Source organism: Centrocercus urophasianus, unplaced genomic scaffold (genome assembly GCF_019232065.1).
Source record: "Centrocercus urophasianus isolate 14NV4802_14NV808 unplaced genomic scaffold, USGS_Curo_1.0 seq_11, whole genome shotgun sequence".
Classification (NCBI taxonomy): Eukaryota; Metazoa; Chordata; class Aves; order Galliformes; family Phasianidae; genus Centrocercus; species Centrocercus urophasianus.
In genome coordinates, this window is record NW_024884253.1 from 10,511,174 (window position 1) to 10,524,701 (window position 13,528).

A 13,528-nucleotide genomic window follows, 5' to 3' on the forward strand; every position below is an offset into this window, starting at 1 on the left:
AAAGGCACCTGGTTCTGTTAAGACTCCAGGAGAGGCAGGAGAGTCTCAGTTCCACACTAAGGATTAGAATGAAAGCTAAGTTCCACACTAAGGAAAGACTTAAAAGAAAAAAAAATGAGTTTCCTTCATTGCTAAATATGACCTACTTCAGCATTAGGTTTTTTCACAAAAATACATTGTAAAGCCATGAGAGACAACTGCTGCAGAAGACTTAAATGATTGCAAGTTACTTCTAGATTGCTTCTGACTCATTAAACAGATATTTGCACTTCTAGTTTAATGCAAGCTTTTCACTTTTGCTCCTCGCTTTTCATACATGTGTCCTCACTGACTTGGAGTTCACAACCTGGAGATATCCTTTATTAATATTATGCACCAACTATATCTTAAATTAGTGTTATATACTAATAGATCAGTGTATCTGCACATTTTCCAACTTACTCATCTTCATTGTTTCCTCCAGTAGGGTGTAAACAGCACATCTTGATCTATTGCATGTTTGACTCTCCTCCTATATTACTGATGGATCGGGGACATGGACCAATGTGCTATGTGGTAGACAAATCCCATCAAAGAGAATAAAAAGACATTACTCTGCAGGTAATGTGCTGTAAACACTGTCTAACTTTGCTCTTGGTGGGTCAGTGTTGTGCAGTTCAGTCACATCTTTGCATTTAGTTATTGCTTGGTGTTCAGTGGTCTGGCACAGACCACGTGGTTGCTGATGACTGATTTTTGGCTTACAGATGACACAAAATCTCTCCCTAACTATCTGCTGCTGATCTATAGTGTGGAATAAACATAACATAGTCTGAAGGCATATTCTTATTGGGAAATAAATTCTCATCTGATTATTCAAGTAGATTTTCAAGCTCTCAGCATTCCACAACTTGCAAGGTCAGGAACTGCAACGTTGTTTCAAATGTGGATATTTGTCTCTGGCCAAGGTGCCCTGTTGGGCTCCATGTGACAGTGCAATCAAACAAAGCCTATGCTAGCAGAGGAATTTTAAATGGTTCTTTAATGCTAAGTTGTATAATTAACAATAGACTTGCAATGCTGAGGGGGAAAAACATGGAAAAATGAGTGTTTGTCTGTTTAGAAATCTATCTTCATTGCAGACTGACAGATTTTCTAAAAGAAGAGTAAATAATTTCTGTCTGGATATTTGGAAAAAAGTTACCATACAATTACATGACAGCGGTAGAAAAGGGCTGGACTTGTTAGAAGCACCTTCAGCTCAGACAATATCCAAGCAGCTGAGATGTACCAAATCACCTCTGGTCTGCTGAACTGTACTGCTTGCCTGAGTCACCACAGTGAGAGGTAATGCCCCAGAGAGGAGACAGTAGGTCAAATTTCACTGCAAAGCAATGCAGCCGAACTTTAATAATGAGCTATAAAAGTCATGTAACTTTCCAAGAGGGAAGAGCTAATGGCTCCACAGGCAGTTATTAATAGCCAAGTGTTAAGAATTGTTGTTAAAATTGTTTAACTTTGCACACCCACGGAAGATCCTTGCATCTCAGTCTCTCTTGGTAGACAATGAAGACAAGAGCTCATGGAGAATGAATTATCCTATCTATTTTAAATACCATTGTAGAAGAGATGAATGGAATATTAAATATTCCTAGACCTCTCAATTGACTCCAGTGGTTACGCATATGAGAAGTTCAGGTGGAGGCATGGGTAAATGTAGTCAGTGTTTATTCAGAGGAATCCTGGCCATGCTACCTTGGAAAAGCTCCTTAACTACTTAAATATCCGAACCTTCAGTTGCATTGGAATTTCTGCTTCAGATCAGATCAACTCATCTGCAAAAACAACATTCTGTATATTTTGCAAAGACCTGTCCACAAATTGGAGAGCTGAACATAGGTATGTACTATAACTCACACACCCTCCAAAATGCAAGAGTTAAAATCCATAAAACTACTACTACAAGTTCATGCTGATTGACAGAAGTACTGTTTATTAGGTCAAAAGGTACTTAGAGGATAAAAATAATTTAGTAGTAATCATGCTCTGAAACAGAATTCACTTATTCAAGGATTTTAAGAGCTTTTCTTTGACTTGGATTTTTTCTCCAGATTATGCACATTAGTTTTACTTTCAGAAACTCTCACACAGACAAAGCATGCACAGTTTTAACCTTAATTCAACTGCACAGCCCATGCACACACATAGGACATATGTTTCACTGCAAGTGAGACCTGAACTTGCGATCACTGAATGAACGTGAAAGCACCTTTGGAGGTGCAGGATCACAATCACAAGCATCTATGAATGTGCTTGTGTCATAGAGTCACAGAATCATTAAGGTTGGAAAAGACTGCTAAGATCATCTAGCCCAACTATCAGTCCATTACACCGTGCCCACTGAGCCATGTCCCTCAGTGCCACGTCTCCACGTTTCGTGAACACCTCCAGGAGTGGTAACTCTGCTACTCTCCCAGGCAGCATGCACCAATGCCTCACCGCTCTTTCTGAGAACAATTTTTTCTACATATCCAATCTGAACCTCCCCTGCTGCAATTTGAAGCCGTTACCTCTTGTCCTATCTTGTCATTTCTGCTTGTCTTCCTGTCACTGTCCGGAGGATCCTAGGACTTGCAGGATACAGCTACACCATTTGTTTTCATAGCAGGAGCTTAAACCAATTTGTGTCAAGTCTCACCTATGGTTTATGTGTTCTTGGATCTGTGCTTTAGCGTGTTGCTAACTCCAGGATATTACATCACCCACAAGCAGGCATGATAAATAATGTGCTGACCCACTCTCTCAAACTCCCAAATCAGAACCTGATCTCTCACTAATCCAGCCCAAGATCATCTTCTTCTCTTTGGTTTGACTCTTCAGATGTTTCTGAAGTTTAAAAGATACTATGTTAAAAAAAAACAAAAAACAAAAAAAACAACAACCTTTATTCAACAAATAGATCAAATATCATCTTTGCCCTCTCTCTTGCTCTAACTTTCTGTATGAGTTAGAGCTATCTCACCTGCATTATTTAAATGTCTGTTTCATGTGACCCCAGCATTCATTGAAGGAAGTAAAGTGGCAATCAAACAGGTGGCTTTTAGGTTTCGAAGTTATGTTGAGATAATTCATGTAGTCTGGGAAAATTATAGTGAAAAATAATTGCTTCCTACTTCTATGATCCCTACAGAATAGCTAGCTACGTAAAAGGTCTGAGGAAGTGGTTATCATTAAATCATTTGATAGAGAGGATTCCTCCATCCTCCCTTTCCCTGGGCTGCCATGTGAGGGATGGAGACCATGACAGCTGGTGAATACAAGTCATGTCCTCACCTGTGCAGCATATCAAAAGGGCCTAAGGGGTTTGCAGACTTGAGGATGTTTCACTCATCATGGGAGAGAAGGATCTGATCACCCCTGGTCGGTGCAGAGTGGAATGCCATAGACCTCTTGATACTCCTATAAGGATCTGGCCCATCCATTTTTCTCCATGCAGTGTAAGGAGAAAGCAGTGTATATCTGGGTGTCCTTGAAATATCTTCCAGCACACTGCACAACCACGGTGTTACTGCAAGCCAGGAATTACATGACCTCTGCATATCTCAGGGAAACATTTGATACTGCCCACATAACCTCATTGGCATGGATAGCACTGCCAATGAGCAGCCAAAGTAGAATTCCAGCTCCTCACATAGGAGCAGTGCAGCAAGTTGGAGACCTGAGAAAGGTACTGCACTGCTTTTCAAGCCTTCTACACCCTCCTTGATTCTGTCTTGGGGAAACTGGATACTAGAGAAATTTTTTTCTCAGGAAAAGTGGTAGAGCACTGGAACAGGCTGCCCAGTGAGGTGGTGGAGTCACTGTCTCTGGAAGTGTTCAAGAAACGTGTGGAAATGGCACCGAGGGACATGGTTTAGTGGCTATAGTGAAGAAGTGTTGATGATTGGACTAGATGATCTTAGAGATCTTTTCCAACCTTAATGATTCTATGAATCTGTGAACCATTTGGTATGTAGCTGTCTGCAGGGAAGACCCTGAAGATGAGCTGAGCCAGTCACAGAGGTTGGGCAGCACTCCTCACAGCCTGTGGGCTTCTCTCAAGCTAAGGAAGGCCTCTCTGGACTAAGAAAGTCTAAATCAAATGTTTACACAGTAAATACTTGTTTGCTCTGGGCTGCCCCAGTTGGAGCAGTAGTGAATTCCTGAGACTGGGCTTGACCTTCCTTGGAAACAAGCATGCTCAATGCCTTTGTGAAGCCAAGATCTCTGTATGCAGACTAGCTTTATTATATATTTCTTTCCAAAATGTGGTCTTTTTTTTTTTTTTTTATAATATGCAAAACACATGCCATATCACAAATGATGGGATAGATTAAACAGCTGGTAAGGAAGTCCCCTCTCAAGGACCATTTTAAGAATAGTACTTAAATAGCATAAAGGCCATTGACCAACAAAAGACTTTTTGAGCTCAAGAGCCTTTTTATGACTCCCTGTTCACCACAGTATTGAACAGTAGTGAGGAACTGAAAAATATTTGAATGCTATAGTGAACACTTATTTCTGTCTTCCATTACAGATGATAGGTAGACATCAGATGTAATGATAAGGAAACATCAGAGTTGGGGGAATTAAAGGATTAGTGCTTGCTTTGTCCTGAACCCCTGTGAAAAACTTCTTTTAGCATTTATTATTTGTCTTGCAATACCTAGATTAGACTACATTAAGCACTGGTAAAAATAAAGAATAGCTCTGAGTGTATGAGGTTCACATCTGGAAATAAGTAAAACTGAGTACAGGTCACATGCAGGCACTCTGACATCTCTTTCCAGAGTGAGGTTTTGGTCCTGATCTATCTACATTCAGATCTTGCTCCATTCTGGGGCTTGATTCTGAAAAGTGGACCTCAGAAGTGCTGTTGTGGAGGGTGCATTAGAAACGAAATACAACGAAACCAGTCTTGTAGAAACAAAGGAGGTAGCATTTCATGGGAGATGTATGCACTAATAATAGGACATAATATATAGTGCCCCCAACTTTGTTAAACTCCCGGATCAGTTTTGAGTGCTGTATGATGGAAAGCATGGCAGAGGGAACCCATACCAGAGTACAGTCCCATGTCTTGGTTGTTGGTTCATATGCTTATGGATAGTAATTAGAGGGAAGCAAATTTCTTTAAAAATGTTCAAATGAAACAAACCAGCTGTTGATGTGTGCTAGAAATACTTGTGTGCATTCCTTATTAACATAGCACCATGAGATGCTGGGTCATGTGTGTGGTGCGAAGGACTGAGGGTCATGTAAATAAAAGACTGGTAACATTCAAAATATCTCTTCTCAGTGTGCTAAGGAAGCATTACTTAAGGAATAAATCACTTCAAAAGCTATCAAAATTTGCAAGCTGACGCATTGAGCAGCTATGTTTTTCCTTAAGAAAGAGATTTGACTTTCCTTAAGTAAGTCAAGATCAATTACACTTTGGATCACATCACTTTGGATTGCACTTTCCACATTTATCAAATATGAAGATCGTCTTTAAAATGAGATCTGAGCTAAGGATTGGGGGAAGAAAAATAGCAAGCAGCAAATTGCAGTGTGTCTGTAGCCTAGTGACGTGTATCCTGTGATGCAATAAGACTGCATCATAGAAGGAAAAGTAATTCAGAGTGGGATGGAACTGGAGGGGTGAGAGTAGCAGTAGTAACTCCTCAAGGAGAAATTCAGCTGGTTTAAAAATAATAGTTGCCAGGCAAGACAGAAAGTCTTGGAGACAAGCAGGTGGCTGCAGCAGATTCTTGTTCGAAACGCTAAGGTGAAGGCAAATTACCGTATTCTTCCAGTCTTTCTGTTTCCTTAGATTCAGAAGAAGCCTGATAAACATGTGGAAATCTCTTGTCTTCCCACTGAGTATCCTCTTTCATGGAAAAATGAAGTTGATATGCAAAGTGAACTACTGCCTCTTCTCTGAGTAGGGCATTGATGCTCCCTTTGCTCCCGCAGTTCAGGAGGTTACTCAGAGGTCAGATACTCTTATAAAGTAATTTGATGCCTATCATAAAACATGATGCTCCTCTCAGTTTCTTCAGAGCTCTGAAACATTCCTTCTGCTTCTCCACTAATGCTTGCAGCCAGTTACCTCTGGTGAGGAAGGAAGGGATCAATTCTCAAAGTAACCAGATTATGTCAGAGATGGGAATAGGCAGAAGTAGACAAACAACAGCCAGAATGATCCATCAGTCATTCCCAAGGGGCTCTTCACAAATAGCTTTGATGTACTCTCAGTGCTGAAATTTATGGGCATTGTTAACAAACAAAGCTCAAGGCATTGCTAGAGGAATGAAGTGTTTTCAGTTACTGTACACTACAGGCAAGCCAACAAGCAAGCCATCAAAGCTTTTGCAGACAATTAGTTTTAAACAAACTGAGTGTAGACTTTTGAGACAAAAGTACTTCTGTTATTTGATAGGGAAAGATTAATCATACCAAAGGTTTGATGGTTGCAGTGCACAAATCTCCACCTGAGCTTCTCATCGTGAGCTCCTGATAGTGTCAATGAAAGAAAAAATGCACAATTTAAAATATGATGTATATACTGGATTTTAGATGTAGACTTTAGAGTGACATAATAGCAGACGAGGTGGCCGAGTGGTTAAGGCGATGGACTGCTAATCCATTGTGCTCTGCACGCGTGGGTTCGAATCCCATCCTCGTCGGCAGGCAAATCTTTATGAAACTGAATGTGTACAAGTCTATGGGGCCTGACGACATGCATCCCAGGGTTGTGCAGGCTGATGTGGTTGCCAAGACACTCTGCATCACATCTGAAAAGTCATGGCTGTCAGGTGAAGTCCCCAAAAACTGGAAAAAGGGAAACATTACTCCCATTTTTAAGAGGGATAGAAAGGAAGACCTGGGGAAATAGAAGCTGATGAGCCTCACCTCTGCATGACAGAATGAGTAGACAAAGGAACAGCAACTGATGTCATCTACCTGGAATTCCGCAAGGCCTTTGACGTAGTCCCGCATGATATTCTTATCTGTGTATTGGAGAGATATGGATTTGGAGGCTGGACTATTCAGTGGAAAAGGAACTGGTTGGATGATTGCAGCCAGAGGGTTGTGGTCAACAGGTGGAGGCTGGTGACAAATGGTGTTTCCAGGGTCCATCATGGAACTAATGCTCTTCTACATCTTTATGAACAACCGAGGCAGTGGGATTGAGTGCACCCTCAGCATGTTTGTGGACAACAGCAAGCAGAGTGGTACAGCTAGTGCAACAGAACTTCGTAAGGAATGTCATCCAAACAGACCCGTCACCCAAGTGCAAGGTTTTGCACGGGGGCAATCTCTGATATGAGTACAGTCTGGGAGAAGAACACACTGAGAGCAGCACTGCAGAGAAGGATCTGGAGGTCCTAGTGGATGGAAAGCTGGATATGAGTGTGCCCTTGCAGCCTGGAAGGCCAACAGTATCCTGGACTGCTTCAAAAGAAGGGTGGCCAGTAGTGTGAGATTGTCCCCCGTTGCTCTGCCCTTGTGAGACCCCACCTGCAGGCCTGGGACCCCAGCACGAGCTGTTGGAGTGGGTCCAGAGGAGGGACACAAAGATGATTAGGAGAGCTGGAGCTCATCTCCTACGAAGAAAGATTGGGTGAGTTGGGCTAATTCAGATTGGAGAAGGAAATCCATGTGGAAATCTGCTTATAGCCTTTCAGCATCTAAAGGGAGCTTAAGAAGATGGAACACAAAATTTTACATGATCTGATCTTGATAGGACAAGAGGAAATTGTTTTAAATTAAAAGAGGAGAAATTTAGGTTAGATGTAAGGAGGAAATTCTTTACTCAGAGGGCTGTGATGCATTGGCACAGAGTGCCCAGAGAAGCTGTGGATGCCCCAACCCTGGAGGCAGTCAAGGCCAGATTGGATGGGGCCCTGTGAAGCCTGTTCTGTTGGAGGGCTGCCTTGCCAATGGCAGATAGGGTGGAAGTGAGTGGTTTTTAAGGTCACTTCCAACCCAAGACATTCCATGATTCCGTGATTCCATATTCTATGATTCTATGATAGTGGACACCCTGATATGCCAAATTGTCATCACTGTTGAGGTAAGCCAGATGGGAGTCTCTGACATACTCTTCTCTATCTTTGATCACATGAATCCCAACAAAGTAGTAGTTCATCCTAAGAATGCTTGGCCTATGTGAATTTCCAGTACTTCTCAGTGATTATAAATCCTCTGCCCCAGGGGATCCTGGTTTATTTCAACCTACAGGGTTTGACAGTCATGTCGAAGTATCTCATTGATCTTTTTGACCTAATAATTCGTGACCTTTGTCTTGGCAGTCCCAGGCAGAGCAAAGCCTGGTTGGAGTTTTATGTCTATTGGCCCTTTGAGAGAGTGTCTTCTGAAAGCAGATTTCTGTTTTGGACTTCTGTTTTATATCTTTGTATCTACAGAGATATCTGATACTACTTCTTTCTCTTCCTAGTAGTAATATTTCCCCACTCTGCTGAAACAGATGCTGACAGTAGAGTATCAGCCAGTAAAGATCTGAGGCCCTCAAGGGTAAGGTCCCCCCAAGTCTTTTCATCTTCAGTAACATGTTTTGGTATGCACCAGTATGTAGGTGACTGATTTCCATTTTGCCTCTGCTATAGATATCTCTCACTCTCCTTGGCTTTCTCCTTAAGCCCCTTCCCATTTCTTTGTTTTTCTGTTTCCAATTTATTCATCATCAAGAAGGGCCTGAGAATTATCCAGTAGCTCTAAAATCAAGGTCTGAGAAGATGCTCCCAATTATTTCTATCCTATGACCTCCTCAGGTGCTTTCCATTACTGAAAAAAGCTAACATTTTTGACTTTTCATTCCAACCTGGAAAGAAAAATTATAAATCTGAAATTTTCTGCTAGAGAATTAAGAAGGAAAGTTTAAATCCCAAAAATCATATTTTCAAAGGGAAGCTCCCAGTCTGGATATTTTTAGCCTCAACTTAATTAAGTCTGTCTCCTTATTCAGTTCTTACTTTCTTCACTGAACTTACTTGAAGAAATATTGGGCTAAGAGGGTTTATTTTACCAGCGTGTTCTATAACACTTGCTAATTTTGGTCAAATAGCTTTCCTCCAGATCATGTGTGGGTAGCTGGTATAACCAGCAGGGTACATATTGTAACTATCAATTTTGAAGCGAGTGCAAGTTTTTGCTGTTATGATGTCTGTTTGGCAAATGGTTTCTGGTCATAAACTATGCAGTAAAAGATGGAATTGCCTTCTGTGTTTGTGCAATTAAAAACTAATTATGAGACTTTAAAAGTTGTTGTTGTAATGCCAGTAATGACCTTCTGTGCATATTCCAGCAATGAGTATTTTCCCTGTATTCCTTTTTATTTGAACAAAATGATTTTGTTCTTCTTAATGTCTTTTCTGTGGCAAAGGTAAGGAATTCTAGACGCATCTCTGGTGTAAACAAATGTATGAAAATAAGGAACAAATTTCTTTCAGTGAGTTTGAAGAGCTTTCATCCAGCTAATAGAAAATATGGAGATGAAGCTGTAGGAAGAGCACTACAGGTTGGAAAGTGATTTTGTTCTGTGCATATGTTAAAGAAAGCAATATGAATGCATATTTCTATATGCTCAGGAGCAAGAAGGAGGGGATTTTATGTTGTGGACAGTTGAACACAAACTTCTTAACTATTTTCTGTGTCTGAGCTATAACTGGTGGAGTGCTGCCCTGGGGCTCTGAGGGAGCCAACCCCATGGAGACAGTACAATCATCACCTTGCTTCACCTTTGTCCTGGCCTTCTAAAGTTTCCTGAGTGAGCAACAGCTGAATATGAGAGTAAACTCTGCTTGTGCCAAGGCTTGACAAGCATCATCTTCCCACAGCACCCTAAATAGGGACCTCATTGCCAAAGCACCTCCAACCTCCTTTCTTCTTCCCTTCCTTTCCTGTCTAGTCTACTGTCTGTACCTGCAGTCCTCAGGGGAGACAATTGTTGTGACATCCATAGGTGAAATAAATAATTATAAGACCTTGTAACTTGTATTGTTCATGTTTCTCAAAACATTTCAGCAGTGTCTGTAAGTTGGCATCTCATTTTTCCGAAGCAGACATATCTGAGGCAAAAAGGAAAAATAAGGACTGTAGTTCAGTATTTGTTCAAGACTTCAGATGTCTCACTGGGTCTTAACCAGGCTTTAAACATTTAGTCTTAACTGGTTGCATGTACTATCCCTGTCATTAAGGGCCACCTGAGAGAGCAATTCTTAACGAAGACTGAGTAAGGAATCATTGCACCCAACTTCACACATCTCCATTTGGACTAGTTTCCTTTTGAGTTCGGTTTCCATGTTTCCTTTTGAGGCTGTAGAGAAAAGTAACATACAATTCATTATGTCTACTGCAGCATGAGATAGACTACCCCTATTGTTCTCCTTTGATCATAAAGATTATTCAGTGGCAACTGGCTTGACAATTTATAACTGTATTTTAAGAGTTGATTTTCATCCACTGTGATAAATGCCACTGTTCTCTGAGGTTAGTTCTAATACATCAAAGAGTCTGTTTGCTGGCCTGTGATGTACATCTGTACAGGTTCTGAATCAGCTGCAGGGTACAAAAGAGACTAGTATTTCTGGGGTGTAACTTGTAGTTCTTACGGATTCAGCTAACGTTGTAACTTAAAAGTTCTACAAAGTTGTTGACTGTGACCTTTTGTCATCCAGGACTTGTGAAAGAGGATGAGGAAGCAAGAGGAAAGGACCCCGCTGTGATAGGGGGGTTGGAACTTGATGATCCCAGGGGTGCCTTCCAACCCAAGCTATTCTATGATTCTACGATTTTTGTGGTCCTGGCATTCCTCAGCATTACAGTGAGTTTTAGAGCCAATTAGCTTTGGCTAAGGAGGACGAATAATAGGAAAAATGAACTACTGTACAAGAAATTTATTTGCTGTGACTACTGAAAGCCACATCTTCCCACCCATCATATTATGGTGTGATCTCTGAAGTGAGACAGGCTTTTCCAAACTTATGCCATCATCAATCCCAGGTGAAAAATGAAACTTCCTCACTATTATTCACATTACCAGTAGCAGCCTTCAGTCCTGCTGCCTGTTTTGGAAAATAGCTTTTGTTGGATATGAGCTCTATCTAGCAGTATGAATCTGACATATTCCTGTTTAATTTATTATTTTATAATTTTGTGTGATAAAATTGAGTGCTTTTCACTTACTACCTTTTTCAGTAAATGAGACCTAAGCCACGTCTCTTAATTAAGCAGTACAGAAAGTGGCTTGTAACTCTGTAAGACACCTCATCTCTGCACAGCCTGCTATGTGAGGCTGGGATGACTTATGGTCACCCCAACCTTGCCCATGCAGCCACTGGGATATGTGTCTTCCCAGAATAGTTAATCTCAAATTCCATCTGAGCCCCTCCTTATAGTAGCACTAGAACTATGCAGTCATGCCTCAAAGGGCCATTTTGATTTAACTAGAGAAACAGAGAGATAAAATGTAATCACTCCTTCCTGATTTAAAAAAAAAAAAAAAAAGAAGACCTTTCTGAAATAATTTTAATGGAATGGGAGGATGAGTATGCTTGAAGAATAATATCCATTTGGCTAAATTAATTATTGAGATAAAAAGTTCTGATGGAGCCAAAATAAGCAAAAACCCAAAGCCTACTCAGTCTGTGAAAAGATACTCACTGTTTTTGATTAATTTGGATGAAGCCTTAAACTTAAACTGTATGCAAAACTACTCTACTACATATCCACAGTTAGGAGGCTGCTCCTGGGGCTATTCTCCATCATGTGGCTGCTTTCTGCCATGAATCCCATAAACGCTACACTTCTAATATGGTGTCACTCTGGAGGATTCCATAGATCCCCGTGCTTCCTGCCAGCAGAAGTAATTCTCCAAATTTCAATTGTACCACTCTTCTACAATACGAGTACACCACAGGTATTAGAACCAATGTGGTTGTTTTATTCACTATAGAAGGAGAAAAACATTCACAGAAAAAGAATTCAATACAGAATCATTAAAGGTAGGCATGAAAGAGAGCTCAAGAGATTACCTGATATATCCTCTTGCCTCTTCCTGTGCAGGGGCAGCATTAACTCTGTCTCAGCTGTGGATGGATGAAATCATATCCATTTCCAAGGGACTTTTTATATATGCACATTTTCTTGTTTTTTTCAATCTTTTATTCTTCTGTTAATTTCAGCCTATTAAATTCTGTTAAAAAAATAAATAAATGTGATAGGAAGGAAAAAGTCCAGAAAAAAAAGAAAGGGTTACCCAGAGAAAGTGCACTTCTCTAAACGTTATCTGTTGAATACAAGTGGAAGGAAAGATGTGCCATGTTCTGCCTAGAAATAATTGATATTTCTGTACTGGCTATTTTCAGAAACACATCTGTGAAAAATGGACATGCTCTGCAGTTCCTGGTATTCAATCCAATCTCATGGAGAAGTCTTGACTTCAGTAACAGATTACTTGTGCGACATTTCCTCAAAGAATTCTGATGAAAGATCCAAATGTATTTCTGATGAGTTTTATATGTATTCTCTACTGTCTGCATTGTTGTAAATGCCAAATTTCTGTGCACAGGTTATTAGCAATATAAAATACACACTGGCATAGTTCTCTAATGCACTGAACAATTTACTAGTGTGATTTATGAGGGAAAATTTTGTTTTCATCGGCTGTTACTGTGTTTGACAGTGCCTTTGAAATACTCTGAACCTCATTAGCTATGAAGCATTGTGCTTTATCTACTTTTAAAATATCTAGACAGACATCTATCTAGACAGTGCTGAGAATAGAAAGAGACGGGACAAGATTACACTCATTTACTTACATAGGCAACTTTACTGCTTCATGCAGATCCGTAACCATTTGAACACGAACATGACGAGGATATGATGAAAAGCAGGGCTCTTCTATGCTGGTACATTAACTGAAAAAAACCCCAGACTTCTTTTCTTCTCATACTGTGTCCTACCACTATGAGAGAAAATACTGAAAAATGTTGCTTCTGTTCCCACTCTCTCCAGTCATTTGAGTTTCATGGATTTGAATCCTCACTGCAATACTTCCACAGGGTAATAATTCCCTGCTATCCAAATTCTCAAGGATATTTGATATCTACAACCCTCTAGGCAATGCAGGCTGCCATTACGTGTTATTGCCTCTCCCACAGTTTATCCACTTAACCAGATCTCTCAGAACTTATATTTTTTCTACCACTGAGCATTTCCAAACCTACATAGAGTGCCCTGCAGCAACCTGCGTAGGCTACTGAGCCATCAGATAAGAATAGAGGCAACAAAGCTTTATTTCCTAAAAGTGCAAAGTACTTGGTTATATAAATGTAGTGAGATGGAGGAATGTGAGGAGAAAGGATGGGAGCAGTGGGGCACTGGATGCAGAATGGATACCTAAGTAGATGGCCTAGAGTGAAATAGAAGATAAAGGCCTGTCTAGGAAATGCCTGAGACTCATTAGCCAGATATATTCATAAATTGCCTTCACTCTGAGATT

At 40.5% G+C, this 13,528-nt stretch overlaps 1 long non-coding RNA gene and 1 other non-coding gene across 3 annotated transcripts in view; one reads left to right on the plus strand and one right to left on the minus strand.

The window, feature by feature from the left end:
- Positions 1–6,607: 6,607 nt before the first annotated feature.
- Positions 6,608–6,689, plus strand: TRNAS-GCU. The gene has a single exon. It is a non-coding gene; the product is annotated as a tRNA-Ser (tRNA).
- Positions 6,690–7,877: 1,188 nt separating this feature from the next.
- The window catches only part of LOC122169337, a 21,179-nt gene continuing 15,528 nt past the window's right edge, over positions 7,878–13,528 (minus strand). For both annotated transcript variants that reach the window (XR_006171553.1, XR_006171552.1), the window contains 3 exons: positions 12,846–12,991; positions 12,060–12,220; positions 7,878–10,342 (listed from right to left, as the gene is read on the minus strand). This is a non-coding gene — a long non-coding RNA (uncharacterized LOC122169337). The remainder of the gene's footprint in view (positions 10,343–12,059; positions 12,221–12,845; positions 12,992–13,528) is intronic.